The 15,294-nt window shown below is 48.4% G+C and overlaps 1 long non-coding RNA gene across 1 annotated transcript in view; it reads right to left on the bottom strand.

The window, feature by feature from the left end:
- Window positions 1–1,057: 1,057 nt before the first annotated feature.
- Window positions 1,058–15,294, bottom strand: part of LOC146036737 (uncharacterized) — a 17,562-nt gene continuing 3,325 nt past the window's right edge. Inside the window, exons 2-4 of the long non-coding RNA XR_014460948.1 lie at window positions 13,835–13,951; window positions 8,079–8,265; window positions 1,058–1,940 (exon numbers count right to left, since the gene is read on the bottom strand). This is a non-coding gene — a long non-coding RNA (uncharacterized LOC146036737). The remainder of the gene's footprint in view (window positions 1,941–8,078; window positions 8,266–13,834; window positions 13,952–15,294) is intronic.

The following is a 15,294-nucleotide window of genomic DNA, read 5'->3' as shown; positions in this document are numbered from 1 at the left end:
TTTACTAAAATAACATGAAACTCGCATTATTTTAGTATCACCTGTATGTATTAGAGGAATTTTGGAGTAGTTTATGAGAATTTGATCTGGCAGAATTGAAAAAAAAAAAAAGAAGTGAACAGAAATAAATGGAATAAATACCTTTAAGAATAATAATAATAATAATAATAATAATAATAATAATAAAAAGGACAGACTAGAATAGCACTATGTCATATAATATTTCAGTTGCATAACTCGGGGATTATGAGACAATAATAAAAATGAAATCATGTAGGACACAGAGGTAAGTTATGTTCGCAGTCTAGCAAACAGGTAAATGCTGCCGCCTGGCTGAACACTGCCCCCCCCCCCCCCCCCCCGCAGCGCGTATCCCTTCTCTAACATGCGAGTGGACGTGGACACTGTCGCGGGGGAAGGGGGGGGGGGGCGCTGGTGCCATGTGACATCATTTGCCCACCCCAAATAGGCATCGCAGCACCTGCATCTGGGGAACGACCAGCGTTGTTTTATGGGCGTTCTCCTGATCCATCCCCCGGCCGGCCCCCTACCCTCCTTGAGTGAACGGCCCAGCGTGTGTGAAACTCAACAAAGCCGGTCGCTCTCGGGTGTTTGCGCATGCACATATTCATGCGTGTGCAAACCCCAAACATCGGGGACAGAGATGAATTGAGACCCTAAATCTTCCAACAGACGTCATCGCCGGTGGTGTGAAATCTCGTGCAGTACACGTGGCAACAGGGGCGGCAGGGACCCCATTGCTGACTGCCCATCCACCGCAGGGACCCCGCCGCCTCCCCAGCGCTGCCTCTTGTTGTCCAGGAACCCTCAGACCTTAATCCGGCCCTGGTGCAGTACCTGGCTTGGGGCAGTACCTGGAAAGTCTATTCAATTAAACCTTTGAGTGCCAAGTTAATTTTTTTATTTAATTTAACAAATGTGAGCGACGCTGGCATTTTAGCCTACATTAACGACACTACAGAATAGCACAATGTGATTTAATATTTCTGTTGCATAACTGTGGATATAAGTCAAGAATAAAAGGGAAATCAGGAAGGACACAGAGATAAGCCTTTATTGAATAAACCAATTTACATAACAGGGGTAAGGCAGCAAGAAATGAATGCCCCCTACAGACATCGGGGGGAATTTACTAAGATGGGAGTTGCATTTCAGATGGCATGTTGCTATGGGCAACCAATCAGATACTATCTATTATCTTCTAGAAGGTGCTAAATTAATAAGCAGATTCTGATTGGTTGCCCAGAGCAACATCCCATAAGAAATAGATCTCCCATCTTAGAATATTCCCCCGTCATCGCCAATGGTGTGATATCTCATGCAGTACCTGGTCTGGTCCATATGTATCATCAGTGCATTACACTATAGTCCAAGGGGGGCATTCAATTAGCTTCTAAAATCACACTGTGGCTAAAATAATGGAATAAAGGGTTGACATTCACAAGGTCGACATAGGCAAAAGGTTGACACAATCAAAAGGTTTAAAAAAAACTAGAGATGTTGACCATGTGCATGTCGATAGGGTTACCACCTCATCCCTTTAATTCCGGACACATATTCATTACACAGGTTCTGTGGCTGGCTGACTTCAAGACTCCATTTCACCTGGTTCTAAACTGCCACAGAACCTGTGTAATTAATATGTGTCCGAAATTAAAGGGATGAGGTGGTAACCCTACATGTCGATCATATATATAGTGTCAACCTAGACTCTGTTGACTTATTAACCGTAGACCGTGGCTAACTGCTGGCAAAGGAACTCACGTGGGGAGACTGAGTCTATTATTCACTGTCCCATCACTAATCAGTTTACACATTTAATCAATGGATGCACAGATCATATTGGTGTAATTACTTTATAGAAATATTATATTATGAATGGCTGGAAATCTGCGAGGTTTAGTGTCCGGCCGTAGAACCTGCAGAAAGAAAATAAAAATCTGTAATTAGTGTGAAGGGAATGACAATATGAGATACATCTGGAACAGGGTGGCCGACTTTCTTTTTCTCCTCTCCGGGAGAAGCCCGGAGAGGAGAGATTCAGTAGCCACTCAGGGGGCGGGGCTTAAGCGTGACATCACTAAGCCCCGCCCCCATGCTGTTAAACCAGCGAATTCAGTGATCTCCGTGGAAGGGGCGGGGCTAAAATGACGCGATTGTGTCATTTTAGCTCCGCCCCCTCCTCTGAGACCCGAGGATTGCGGCATTTTAATGCCGCGATCCGGGGGACAGCGGGGGTCCCCCCTGAATCCGGGAGGGTTGCCCACCCTTCCGGGGGGCCGGGAGGGAGCACCGATTTTCGGGAGACTCCCGGAAATTTCGGAAGGGTCGGCAACCCTAATCTGGAAATGGTAAATATCGGGGCTGCTAATTCAAAAATACCCATCTCTGGGAGTCACTATCGGGTACAATTAATTGTGATGTCCCACGGCTCATTGCTGCACACATACATTGTCGGCCCTTTAAGGTGGTGCTGTCATTGTCCCTCGCACCTCTATGGACATTGCATCCATTGTGTACAATTGAATTACCCTCTAGGGGAATCAAACTTCTGGGAGGGACAAAGCAGAGACGTTACCTATACAGGGGCATCTGTCATTTTATAGGCTGCTCTAGATTCCTGGAGAGTTGTACACAGTGGTGTAAAAGTAGCCCCACAGACCCCACAGTGGCGGGGAGGCGCTGAGTAAGTGTGGGCAATGGTGGGTCTGCAGGGGCTATCACTGCACTGCTGCTGGGACCTGCAGATCTACTTGGCTGCGGTGTCAGGAATGCCATTGATGTCATGTTTGACCTGCAGTAACTCTGGTTTGCCAGAGGTGCTGCTGTTGTGTTTGGACTGCAGTACCTATATATGGCCAGAGGTGCTGCTATTATGTTCAGACTTGTTCCTGTACCTGTTACCTGTTCCTGTACCTGATACCTGTTACCTGATGCCTGTTTGCTGATGCTGAAGCATTGTCCCTGTACCTGATTTTTTATCCTGATAATACTGTGAGTTAACATCCATCCTGCCTCCGTTGTCTGTTCCTCCCGCAAGTATTACTACTAGTTTTGCAGTCCACTGGGACTCCTAACATTATAACTGACCCTACTTACTTGCTGGAGGGGAACAGTAAACTTTGATGTGTGTCATTATGGAGCCTGTTAACCACAATTAAGTCCTGGCAGATAAGATCAGGGCCTTGACTCGTGTTCTGACAGACTTGTGTCAGAGGGGGCAGCCCCCGGAGCAGTGTCCGATGTGCACTTTCCCGAAACCGCATCTGATGTTTTGACTGCAGGAGGGTTGGCCGATGCCTCAGCTGATGGCGTGTCCCCAGGAGCTGTGGCCGATGCCTCAGCCGATGGTGTGTCCCCAGGAGGGGTGGCCGATGCCTCAGCTGATGGCGTGTCCCCAGGAGGGAAGCCTGATGCCGCAGCCGGCAGCATGTCCCCAGGTGGGTTGGCCGATGCCTCAGCCAATGGCGTGTCCCCAGGAGGGTTGGTCGATGCCGCAGCCGGCAGCGTGTCCCCAGGAGGGTTGGCCAATGCCTCAGCCGATGGCGTAGCCCCAGGAGGGGGTCCTATCTGTCTAGCCCTAGGAGGGGGTCCTGTCTATCTAGCCCCAGGAGGGGGTACTGTCTATCTAGCCCCAGGAGGGGGTCCGGTCTGTCTATCCCCAGGAGGAGGTCCTGTCTGTCCGGCCTCCCGGTCAGAGGACACTACTGCCCTGGTCTCCGGGTCGGAGGATGCTACTGCCCTGGCCTCCGGGTTAGAAGATGCTACTGCCCTGGCCTCCGCGTCAGAGGAAGCTACTGCCCTGGCCTCCGGGCCTGAGTCTGTTGCCTCCGTGGCCTCCGGGCCTGAGTCTGTTGCCTCCACGGACTCCGGGCCTGAGTCTGTTGCCTACGCGGCCTCCGGGCCTGAGACCATTTCTGCTCATGTCATTGGGCATAAATTGAGGGCTGCCATGCTGGCTATCAGTCGCAATGTCTTTTCTTTTTGTGTACTTATGCCTGATGTGCTAGAGGTCCGGGAGGGTCCACCTGATGTGCCAGAGGTCTAGGAGGGTCCACCTAACGTGCCAGAGGTCCGGGAGGGTCCACCTAACGTGCCAGAGGTCCGGGAGGGTCCGCCTAATCTGCCAGAGGTCTGAGAGGGTCCGTCTGACGTGCCAGAGGTCCAAGAGGGTCCGCCTGACATGCCAGAGGACCAGGAGGGTCTGCCTGCCATGTCTGATGGTCCAGCCCCAGGATGGGGTTCAAAGTTTGTCACCCAGGAGGGGCGCCATCTGCCCTTGCCTTTGGGCATGAGGTTCTGTCTGCCCTTGCATTTGGGCATGAAGTTCTGTCTGCCCTTGCCTTTGGGCATGAGGACAGGATTGTGCCTGCCATTAGGCATGTCCTGAGGGCCGCCGTGACGGCAGTCATTCTCTGTGTCATTTTTTTCAGATTGACCAAGATCCAGCCAGTGTCTGCCATGTCTGATGTCCTGTTGTTGCCGGAATTGACTATTGCTCTGCCCAGTGAGAAAAGCCTGAACTTGAATTTCCAGGAGGCATCTGGAATCCGCCTTCTCAAGGGGGGCATTAAGTCAGGACTGCCAGTGATGTCACGTTTGGCCTGCAGTACCTCTGGTTTGCCAGAGGTGCTGCTGTTGTGTTTGGACTGCAGTACCTATAGATGGCCAGAGGAGCTGCTATTATGTTCAGCTTGCAGTACCTCTGTGTGGCCAGAGGTGCTGCTGCCATGTTCGGTCTGCAGTACCTATGAGTGGCCAGAGGTGCTGCTGTTGGGCAGAAGTATGGTTTCTAAGAGCAGTCCCAGCTGGTGTAATCAGCTGGACTAGCTTGCTCTCAGAATACAATTCCCACCTGCAGCACATATTGAAGATTGAGGGGCCAGTCTGTATGTGCTGCAGGGATTGGCTTTCTCTGGCTTTAAAGCTGCATTTGCCCTGAGCTCAGGGCCAGTTATAGCCTTACTAGCCTTATCTGTAGTGCTGTACCTTGCCTGTTCCTGTACCTGATACCTGTTTGCTGATGCTGAAGCATTGTCCCTGTATCTGATTTATTATCCTGATATTACAGTGAGCTAACATCCATCCTGTCTCCGTTGTCTGTTCCTCCAGCAAGTATTACTACTAGTCTTGTAGTCCACTGGGACTTCTAACATGCGGTCCCGGTGCTGCTCCTGCTGCTAATGAAAATGCCCCTCACAAAATGTCCACCCCCTTATATCAGACAGTTTTTGACGATGCTAGTGGAGGCGGTGGCCTCCTCTAGCATCCTTAAAAGTGGTCTGTTGTTAGGGGCGGCCATTTTGTATGTGGCATTTTTCATTAGCAGAAGGAGGAGCACCGGGTCTGCAGACAAGTAGATCTGCAGGTCCTAATCACAGACCTGGCGGCAGCAAGTGCAGGGGTGAGTGGTCTTAGCTTTTCGGGGGGGGGGGGGGGGGGGGGCACATTTTTTAGTTACACCACTGGTTGTACACTAATTACTGAGTTTAGTATACATGACTCTCTTATATATGTTGCCTGCAACTATCCAAACTTTAATAATTTGATAGACATGTTATAAATTGTCACATGAAACAAAGTGGTATAAATGCATTAATATCAACCATTAGTGCCTTTAGTTGCGTAATGTCACAGGGGATGCAGTTAAAATCCCAGCAATCGGGAGGCTGAGAGATTCCCAGTGCCAGAATCGCAAATGCTGGAAACCTGACACTGATTACAGTGCCAAAGCCAGAATCACAACTCCCAGCATCCCTATGCAGGGTCTCGCAGCATTAGGTTGGTGAAGTGGGGTTTAGGTTTAGGCCGTAGGGGGTACTTAGGGTTAGAGTTGGGGGGGGGGGGGGTTAATTAGGCAGACTGCGGGGAATAAGGGTTAGGATCAGGCTGCAGGGGGGTGGTAGGTTTATGTCATGGGATAGGACATTTAGGCACTAATGGAGAGGGTCAGGCTGCAGAGGGGGGTAGGTTTATGCGATGGGGTAGAAGGGTTAGGGTCAGGCTGAAGGGGGGTTAGGAGGGTTAGGCACTAACAGAGAGGGTTAGGCTGCAGTGGGGGGTAGGTTTATTCGGTGGGGTAGGAGGGTTAGGAACTAATGGAGAGGGTTAGGATCAGGCTGCAGGGGGGTAGGTTTATGTGGTGGCATAGGAGAGTTAGGCACTAACAGAGAGGGTTAGGCTGCAGTTGAGGGGTAGGTTTCTTCAGTGGGGTAGGAGGGTTAGGCACTAATGGAGATGGTTAGGGTCAGGCTGCAGAGGAGGCAGGTATATGCAGTGGGGTAGGAGGGTTAGGCACAAATGGAGAGGGTTAAGGTCAGGTTGCAGAGGGGGGGTAGGTGTATGTGGGGGGTAGGAGGTTTTAGGCACAAATGGAGAGGGTTAGGGTCAGGCTGCAGAGGGGGTAGGTTTATGCGATGGGGTGGGAGGGTTAGGGTCAGGCTGAAGGGTGGGGTAGGTTTATGTGGTGGGGTAGGAGGGCTAGGCACTAACAGAGAGGGTTAAGGCCAGAATACAGAGGGGGTAGGTTTATGCGGTGGAGTAGGAGGGCTAGGCACTAACAGAGAGGGTTAAGGCCAGAATACAGAGGGGGTAGGTTTATGCGGTGGAGTAGGAGGGTTAGGCACTAACAGAGAGGGTTAGGGTCAGGCTGCATAAGGATCATAGCTATCCCAATTTTGCCCCAGTCCCAATGGTCAGGGTTTGTGTATGCGCATTTCTGTGCATGTACTAACTCCAGATATCGAATTGCTTCCATGATTTACACACTCTCTGGGCTGTTGGTGGGGAGTGACGGCCAGGATCAGAAACGGGGCCAGAGCAAGGGAATGTTTCAGTGCTCGGTAAGAACCAAGCCAACCAGAATCGGACAATAAGAGTGAGGTGTCTGTCATTGAGCACAAGTGATTATATATACATAATAACACTTTAAAATGGTTAAAAACCATATATAAACAATTTAGCAGCCAAAGTTATTCCTATAACAACATATACAGAGTAATCCCCATATTATTGAGTTTTAGTAGCAAATGGTTAATTGCATGCATGCATGGATTGGATTTATGGATTAGTTGTTTCTGTGATCACTGTATAGGGTTAGTATATTAGTTATAGCTCAGTCCAGTCCCACCTATGTGCACAAGGTACTTTAAGGGTATTCGAGTATACTTATAGTTTTCCAGCTGTTGAAGAGGGCAAGTGGCTCCCAGACCTCAGTGTCACACTCCGACCATTGGTACTTTTCCAGATGATTTGGTCATATCAAAGGTAATTCCACCGGATCTGTATAATGGCTGCCAAACAAAGTCCGCGCTCTCCTCTACGCATTTCTCCGCCTAAACGAATCTCAGCGGCTTCCTCAGGAGGTGTATATGTGATATACACCTCCTGAGGAAGCCGCTGAGATTCGTTTAGGCGGAGAAACGCGTAGAGGAGAGCGCGGACTTTGTTTGGCAGCCATTATACAGATCCGGTGGAATTACCTTTGATATGACCAAATCATCTGGAAAAGTACCAATGGTCGGAGTGTAACACCGAGGTCTGGGAGCCACTTGCCCTATCCAACAGCTGGAAAACTATAAGTATACTCGAATACCCTTAAAGTACCTTGTGCACATAGGTGGGACTGGACTGAGCTATAACTAATATACTAACCCTATACAGTGATCACAGAAACAACTAATCCATAAATCCAATCCATGCATGCATGCAATTAACCATTTGCTACTAAAACTCAATAATATGTGGATTACTCTGTATATGTTGTTATAGGAATTACTTTGGCTGCTAAATTGTTTATATATGGTATTTAACCATTTTAAAGTGTTATTATATATAAATTATTTAAAAAAAATAAGTGTATTTTGATTTTGCACAGCGCTGCCTCCATTGTTTCTTTTTTCTTGTGTGTCCATATATAAGGGGTCTGGTATTCCCCTTAATTGAGACAGCTGCAGTGCATAATCACACAATCTGCGCTCAGAAACCCTTCTGTTTTTTTCTTGATTATATATACATTAGCAATAATAGCAGCACAACATTCTTGTTGTCATTATTACCTTCTCAGGGCTGGATCACATTCTCTTCATGCTCAGAAGACACGTGCCACACAGAGGGAAACAAGTGCTGCTATGCCCATGAAGAGCGTGGCGCTGGGTCTGACGGCCGAGTTGCAGAGATCAGTGTTACAGCATAAAACTCCTGAAGTTTTACACAAAAACTCTGGTGCACAGCTACGTGTATACACTGCAGCACAGACAGGAGACATGAAAGCTTAATTAGAATAAAATCGGTTGTGTGAACTTTGTTTTATTTAACAATGTGCTATGTACATCTATAGCCAATAACAATTATACGTGACGAGAAGATGAGGAGCACCTTTACCACAGCCCCGCACAGTAATCCCAACAGAAAGCCTGTCCAAGAAGCTTCTTTTTCTGGCACAGCATACAGTATGTGATGTCATGCCTCCACTGATGAAGTGATGAAATGCCACTAAGATGAGCAGGTTCTGTGCATGCTGAAGATGAGGTAAGAAGGGTAATGAGGGACACAGAGGCAAATCTGTGTACAGTGGCGTAACTATAAGGCCGCAGCACCCGCGGTGGCGGGGAGGCGCCGGGGGTCTGCGGGCGCTATTTTTTCTCCGCCAGCTCCTCACTGCTTGTGGGTGCAGCGGGGAGCTGGCAGGGGGGTCCGTGCGGCGCGGAGGTACCTGTATTCAGGGAGAGCCTGGAGGTCCCTGCGCCTGCGGCGCTGAGTATGATGTTGCCGGGGTCCCTGCAGTGAAGTGGAAATAACTCGCTATCTAGGGAGAGCCTGGAGGTCCCTGCGCCTGCGGCGCTGAGTATGATGTTGCTGGGGTCCCAAGATAGCGCGTTATTTCCACTTTACTGCAGGGACCCCGGCAACATCATACTCAGCGCCGCAGGCGCAGGGACCTCCAGGCTCTTCCTGAATACAGGTACCTCCGCGCCGCATGGACCCGCCTGCCAGCTCCCCGGGGGGGTCTTTTAACGGGGGGCAGTGGCAAAATTGTCCCGGGGGGGCGGGGCAGCGAAATTTTCCCGGCGGGGGGGAACAAAAGTTTTAGTTACGCCACTGTCTGTGTATAAGGGGCATATTGTGGGGCATCTGCTGTAGACGTTATGGGGGAAATTTACTAATATGAATTCGTAGAAAAAATTCATATTTTCCTAGGAAAATACGATTTTTTTGGGTGTATTCGTATTTTTGGCATGTACTATGCCAAAAATACTAATATTCGTATTCATACTGATGGGACATTCATATTTGTATTTACAAATACGAATGCATACACCATTGTTAGAATACGACAGGAATCACCATTCAAAAGAATGGTGACTCCTGATTTACTAAGCAGCCATATTGAAAATATGGCTGCTAATTGGCGTGAAACGGCCACAAATATACGGCAGGAAAATACACTTTATTTACTGTCGTATTTGGCTTTAGCCTGCAAGCCTCCCCCACAAGCTGGGACTTGGAGAACCACAAGTCCCAGCCTGCGGGGCATTAAAGGGCCCGCTGGCACTTGTAGTTCCACAGTAAAAACAATAGTGAAATAAACACACACTGACACACAATAAAAATAAAACTTTAATACATCCAAAGCCCATACATACTGATACTTACCTATCTTGAGCCCGTAGGTAAGTCCCTGGGTCTTGGTCCGGTGCCTTGTCCTGGTCCGGATCCATGTCGGCATTCCGCTCCATGTCGATGTCCATGTCGGCAGCGTCTGTCGGCATCCATCCGGGTCCGAAGAAATCCATGGGGGACCTGTGGAAGGAAATCCAACTTACCCAAAGTCCTCCTGTGAAGATCTGTAGTCTTGATCCGACGTAGTCCTGGTCTTCTTCTGGCCGGCGACTCCATCAGCTCCCCGCATCGGACTGTAAGAGGCGCAGAGATCTTTCATCTTCCGTGCCTCTCCATAGAATAATTCTATTGGCCGCTAGGAGCTAAGAAAGTCGGCTCCTGATTGGCCACCTAGCGGCCAATAGAATCATTCTATGGAGAGGCGAGGAAGATGAAACATCTCCCCCAGGACCCCTGGCCAGGCTGACTGGTCAGTAGGGCGATGTTTTGGCCACGGGAACTTATATAATAAGTGTCCCCCAGCTGTGACATTACCCTGCTGGCTGGTTAGGCCTGGGGCTGGTTCTTAAAATACAGGGGACCCCTAGTCATTTGTCCCCCGTATTTTGGGAACCAGCCCCGGACCTGGAGCCTGGGGCTGGTTATAAAAAATTGGGGAACCCCTATTTGTCGGGTTTCCTGATTTTTTATTACCGGCCCCGGCTCTTTCAGCCTGGTGCTGGTTACGACTGTGGAGGGGACCCCACGCTGTTTTTTTTTTATTTATTTATTTTTCAATTTTTTTTTTTTACACCTTGCAGCCTGCACGGATCTGACTGATCCGTGCAGACTGCCTACACTAATTCGTATTAGCGGCCGTATATACGACCGGTAATATGAATTACTACGACATCGGAGGGTTACAAAGCAGTCGTATATGACTGATTTGTAAATTCCCCTCCGGAACACGACTTTGCCGTAGTCAGAACACAAATACGAATTTTTAGGTTTTTCATATTAGTAAATTTCCCCCTATGTGTATATGGGGCACTAATGTGGGCATTATGCATAAGCGACACTATTGCTGTGGACATTTTGTGTAAGCGATAAGCAGCACTACTACTGTGGACATGGGTAATCGGCAGGATTACTGACTGATGTAATGTGAATAAAGGGCACTACTTTGTGCCAAAACATGAAAAGGGGCACTACTATGTGGTGTAAAATGAATCAGGGGCACTACATCTGGTGTACTGTGAATATGATTGTGCTATTGTGTGGTGTCATTTGAATTGGAGGAAGTATTGTCCTTGTGAGACCACTGTCCCTTTTTAACATATGGGAGGTAGGACACAAATTTATAGTTTGCAGGGTGTTCCATAAACTGTGGCACTGGCCCCGGGTCTGCTTAATGAGGGGGTCTGTGGCAGGGGAAATGAGTTCCACCACCTCTTCAGGATCACTTTAAGCCCTGCTATGAGCAACTGATCCATTGAAAATGTTTTTACCCATGGGTAAAAAACAGGCACCTGTGGAGAGGGGTGCCTGGCCAGCTGCTCACACTAAGGGGAAGATCATTTCCCAAATAAATATAAAAACAGAAAAAAGAAGATGGTGGCGCGTTTAGAAAATACAGGAATATATAAAAATGTATCAATTGGGTGTTACACTTAAGAACTAATGTCATTTATTAAATCTCATCCACAATGTATTCTTCATCTAAAAAGACAATAATGTACAAAAAAGTGAAGTAAAATAAATTAAAATGCACTCAATTAGTAAGAATGGATTGTGAGGACAACGGAAATAAAGGTTATACGTAGATGCAGTCCCGCTTGTTCCTTTGTTGCTCACTTGGCAGTTAGTAATGATCCCCAAGTGTTTATTCCATGATGGAGAATAACTGGAATTGGTGGGTGTCCATAGACCTGACTGGGTATACTGTATTGCTGTGATGTACCGTTCCAGATAAGAGGACTTATTGGCAGTTCAAGTGGAATAGGCCTCAATATTGAGCAGGTGGTGGTGGCCCAGGGCGATAGTTCCAGATATTGAAGTAAACCAGTAAATGGTAGGGGATAAATGGGGGAGATGGTCCAATGTGGGTATTTCAAAAAGTATATCGAGAGTCCAACAATAAGAGTGTGTCCTGACATGTTTCGTCATCTGCTGACAATGTTTTCAAACCCTTTCACATTTGAAAAAGTTGTCTATGCACGTGCGCAGTTGCAAAACATCGCTCCACTGCGCGAACATGCAGGGGAGCGTGCCAACCAAAATAAGGCCCTAAATTCATCTTTTTTTTGTACAAAAACAATATCCCTATTCATATAACTACTCATTCCTTTACTTTAATAGTCCCATACATTGGGTCTGATTCTAACCTGTTCACGAACATACACAGCCTAGCAAATAGGTAAATGCTGCCTGTCCGCAGCCGGACCGAACGCCCCCCCCCCCCCCCCACCGTGCGAATCCCCACATTTGCATGAAAGGGAATGTGTTCACTTACACATCCCCTCGCATGTGGCCGCACGGGAAGAAAAATCATTTGATGGTCTCTGACCATTGAATTGTTTTTTTTACCCGTTCGCAAAAAAAAAAGTCAGTCGAGTCTGTCTTTACTTTCCAACGGAGATGGCCGAAAAGGGTGTGATGTCAGCTGCTTGCCCCAAACAGGCATCGTCCTGTCTGGATTTGCAGGGGTATGCCCAGCGTCTTCATGGGCATTAAAATGATGGGCGTTCCCCTGCACCAGGCCCTGCCGGCCCCCTTTTCTGCACATAGATTCGCACATGCGCTTGCGCTGAACCCCACCATCGGAATCAGAGCTACGACCAAGTAAACTTGAATCAGACCCATTGTTGAATACACATACTCTCTCTTGTCTTACATCTACCAATCCCCCTTCTTCCTATACATCCTCATAGAAAACTATATCAAGGACAATGCAATTATCAGGATCCAGGGACATAGGGGGTTATTTGCAGTGCGGGCGAAGGCCTGGCCTTGGTGGACTTGCAAGGCTACAAAATTCACAGCCTTGCGAGTCAACCGGAATAAGGGCCTTACAGTAGGAAAAAAACAGACATGGCAGCCTGACTATCCAGCCCATTGTGGTGTGCTACATCCCCCATACCATCCAACATGACCCATTCCATTAGGTACAAAATGCTCTGTTCCTGGACTTCCCTGCCAGTGGCAGTTACAGATGTGAGCCTGCAGCACAATCCAATATTCAAAAAGGGGAGCCACACCTACTGCCACCCCAAACATCACTGTCCTGGACTCACTGGCAGTTGATGTGACCTCCCCTCTTTGAATATTGGACTGTGCTGGAGTCCCACCTCTGTAACTGCCACTGACAGGGAAGTCCAGGAACAGAGCATTTGTACCTAATGGAATGGGTCATGTTGGAGGGTATGCATCCCCATATAATAATTCCATTACACTTTGGTTCGAAAGTAGGGAGTGTAGGTAACAAAGACACACAGGAAATAACAATACTGTATCTAGAAAACAACCTGGCTCTTTAGGGTTTATTTACTAAGATGGGATTTCTATTTCAGATGGGATGTTGCTATGGGCAAACCAATCAGATACTATCTATTACATACTTGCCTACTTTTCATCTCCCCTTTGCGGGAGACCAGGAAGAGGGCAGCTAATTAGGGGGCGTGGGAGCTCAAAATGTAATTTGGATAGCTCCGCCCATGGTCCCGCTCCATTTATTGCACAAACTGGGGCGGAGCTATCCAAATTAAATTTTGAGATAGTACCGTAGCACTTTTTAAAGGAACCCTATTAATAGTGGGGAGCAGAAGGAGAGAAGCAGGAGGGAAGCACGAAGCAGCTTCGTGCTAACTGATATCTTACCATCTCACCTGCGGCGCTGCCTTCTGCTGCTTCCCCAGCCGGACAGCCGGACAGCCGCGATGTCTGCCCCGGCACTTCGTGACTTGCGCATTCGCAGTCACTTTCTTTTTTTTTTCAGGCGGGCTAAAAAACCGGGAGGATCCCACACATTCCAGGGAGACTGGGAGGAAGGAACAAAAAACGGGATACTCCCGCTAAATGCAGGAGGGTCGGCAACCCTGATCTATTAAATTCTAATCTGAAACAGTACTCACTTCTTAGTAAATAAATGCCTTTAACTTTATACTGTCTTTAATCAAAAAGTTATTATTATTTCCAATATTTTTTTAAAACTTACAGTTGTCCACTTTGATTTTTGCGCAGGAGTAGTCAGCAGGGGACTGACAGGTCGTCTCTATAGCATTATCACACTTATTTCCAGTTGATGTACATGTATAGCATTTAAGGCTATGAGCTGAAAGAGAAAACACAGAGTTCCAATTAGAAAAATGTAGTATTCAGAACTATGGCTCTGAAACGGTATTTAGGATCCCACACTAGTCTTCCCCTCCCCTGGTACCTGTCCTGGTACCTTGCAGCTGGTACCCCCCCCCCCCCCTGGTACCCGACAGCTGGTACCCCCCCCATCCCCTGGTACCTTGCAGCTGGTACCGCCCACCACCCCTGGTACCTTGCATATGGTTTCCGCGTCCCCCCCCCTCCCCAGGTACCCCCGCAACCCCCTCCCCTGGTACCTGGCAGCGATCCATCCGGGCAGCATGGTAGGCAGAGTAGGAAGCGGGCATTTCAGGTCCCAGACTGATGCATGAAAGGATGCAGGAGGAGGCTGCAGCTGGTGCACAGAAAGCAGGGGCACTGGGGGTCCGTGCTCAGGAGGTGGAAGTGGAGAAAGGTCCATTAGGGGATTGTCATTTCATCGGCGGGGGTCCCTGCCGTAAATGGGAAATAGCAGAGCCGTTCATTAAATATGTGCATATTTAATTAGCTGCTCATTAGATATGCGCATATGTAATTTTCCATTAGCGGCAGGGACCCCTGCCAATGAAATGACTATCTCCTAATGGACCTTCCTCCGCTTCCTCCTCCTGAGCACGGACCTGCCTGGATCCCCAGTGCCCCCGCTGTCTGTGCACCAGCTGCAGCCTCCTCTTGAATCATGCGAGGGTACCAGCTGGCAGGTACGGGGGGGGGGGGGGGGGGGGGGGCTGGACAGGTACCAGGTACCAGGGCACACAAGGGGATTAAACGGTTTCACTGTGATGTGAATGGTACTTAAACAATATTTAAAACAGTAATCTACTGCAATGTGAAAGCTAATACCGTTTTAAAAACTGTTTAAAAATACCGTTTCTTTGAACGGCTTGGCAGTGGGAAAGCAGCATAAGTCTAGTCACATACTACTACACCATGTCATGTATACACAGCACAGGTACAGTACAGACAGCAGCAGTGCCAGTCTCCTCCTCACACACTACTACACCATGTCATGTATACACAGCACAGGTACAGTACAGACAGCAGCAGTGCCAGTCTCCTCCTCACACACTACTACACCATGTCATGTATACACAGCACAGGTACAGTACACACAGCAGCCGTGCCAGTCTCCTCTCACACACTACTACACCATTTCATGTATACACAGCACAGGTACAGTACAGACAGCAGCAGTGCCAGTCTCCTCCTCACACACTACTACACCATGTCATGTATACACAGCACAGGTACAGTACAGACAGCAGTACCAGTCTCCTCCTCACACACTACTACACCATGACATGTATACGCAGCACATGA

This window comes from Crinia signifera, chromosome 9, assembly GCF_055691185.1.
Source record: "Crinia signifera chromosome 9, ASM5569118v1, whole genome shotgun sequence".
Lineage (NCBI taxonomy): Eukaryota > Metazoa > Chordata > Amphibia > Anura > Myobatrachidae > Crinia > Crinia signifera.
The sequence above is the reverse complement of the archived record's forward strand: the minus strand, read 5'-3'. Positions and strand labels throughout refer to the sequence as shown.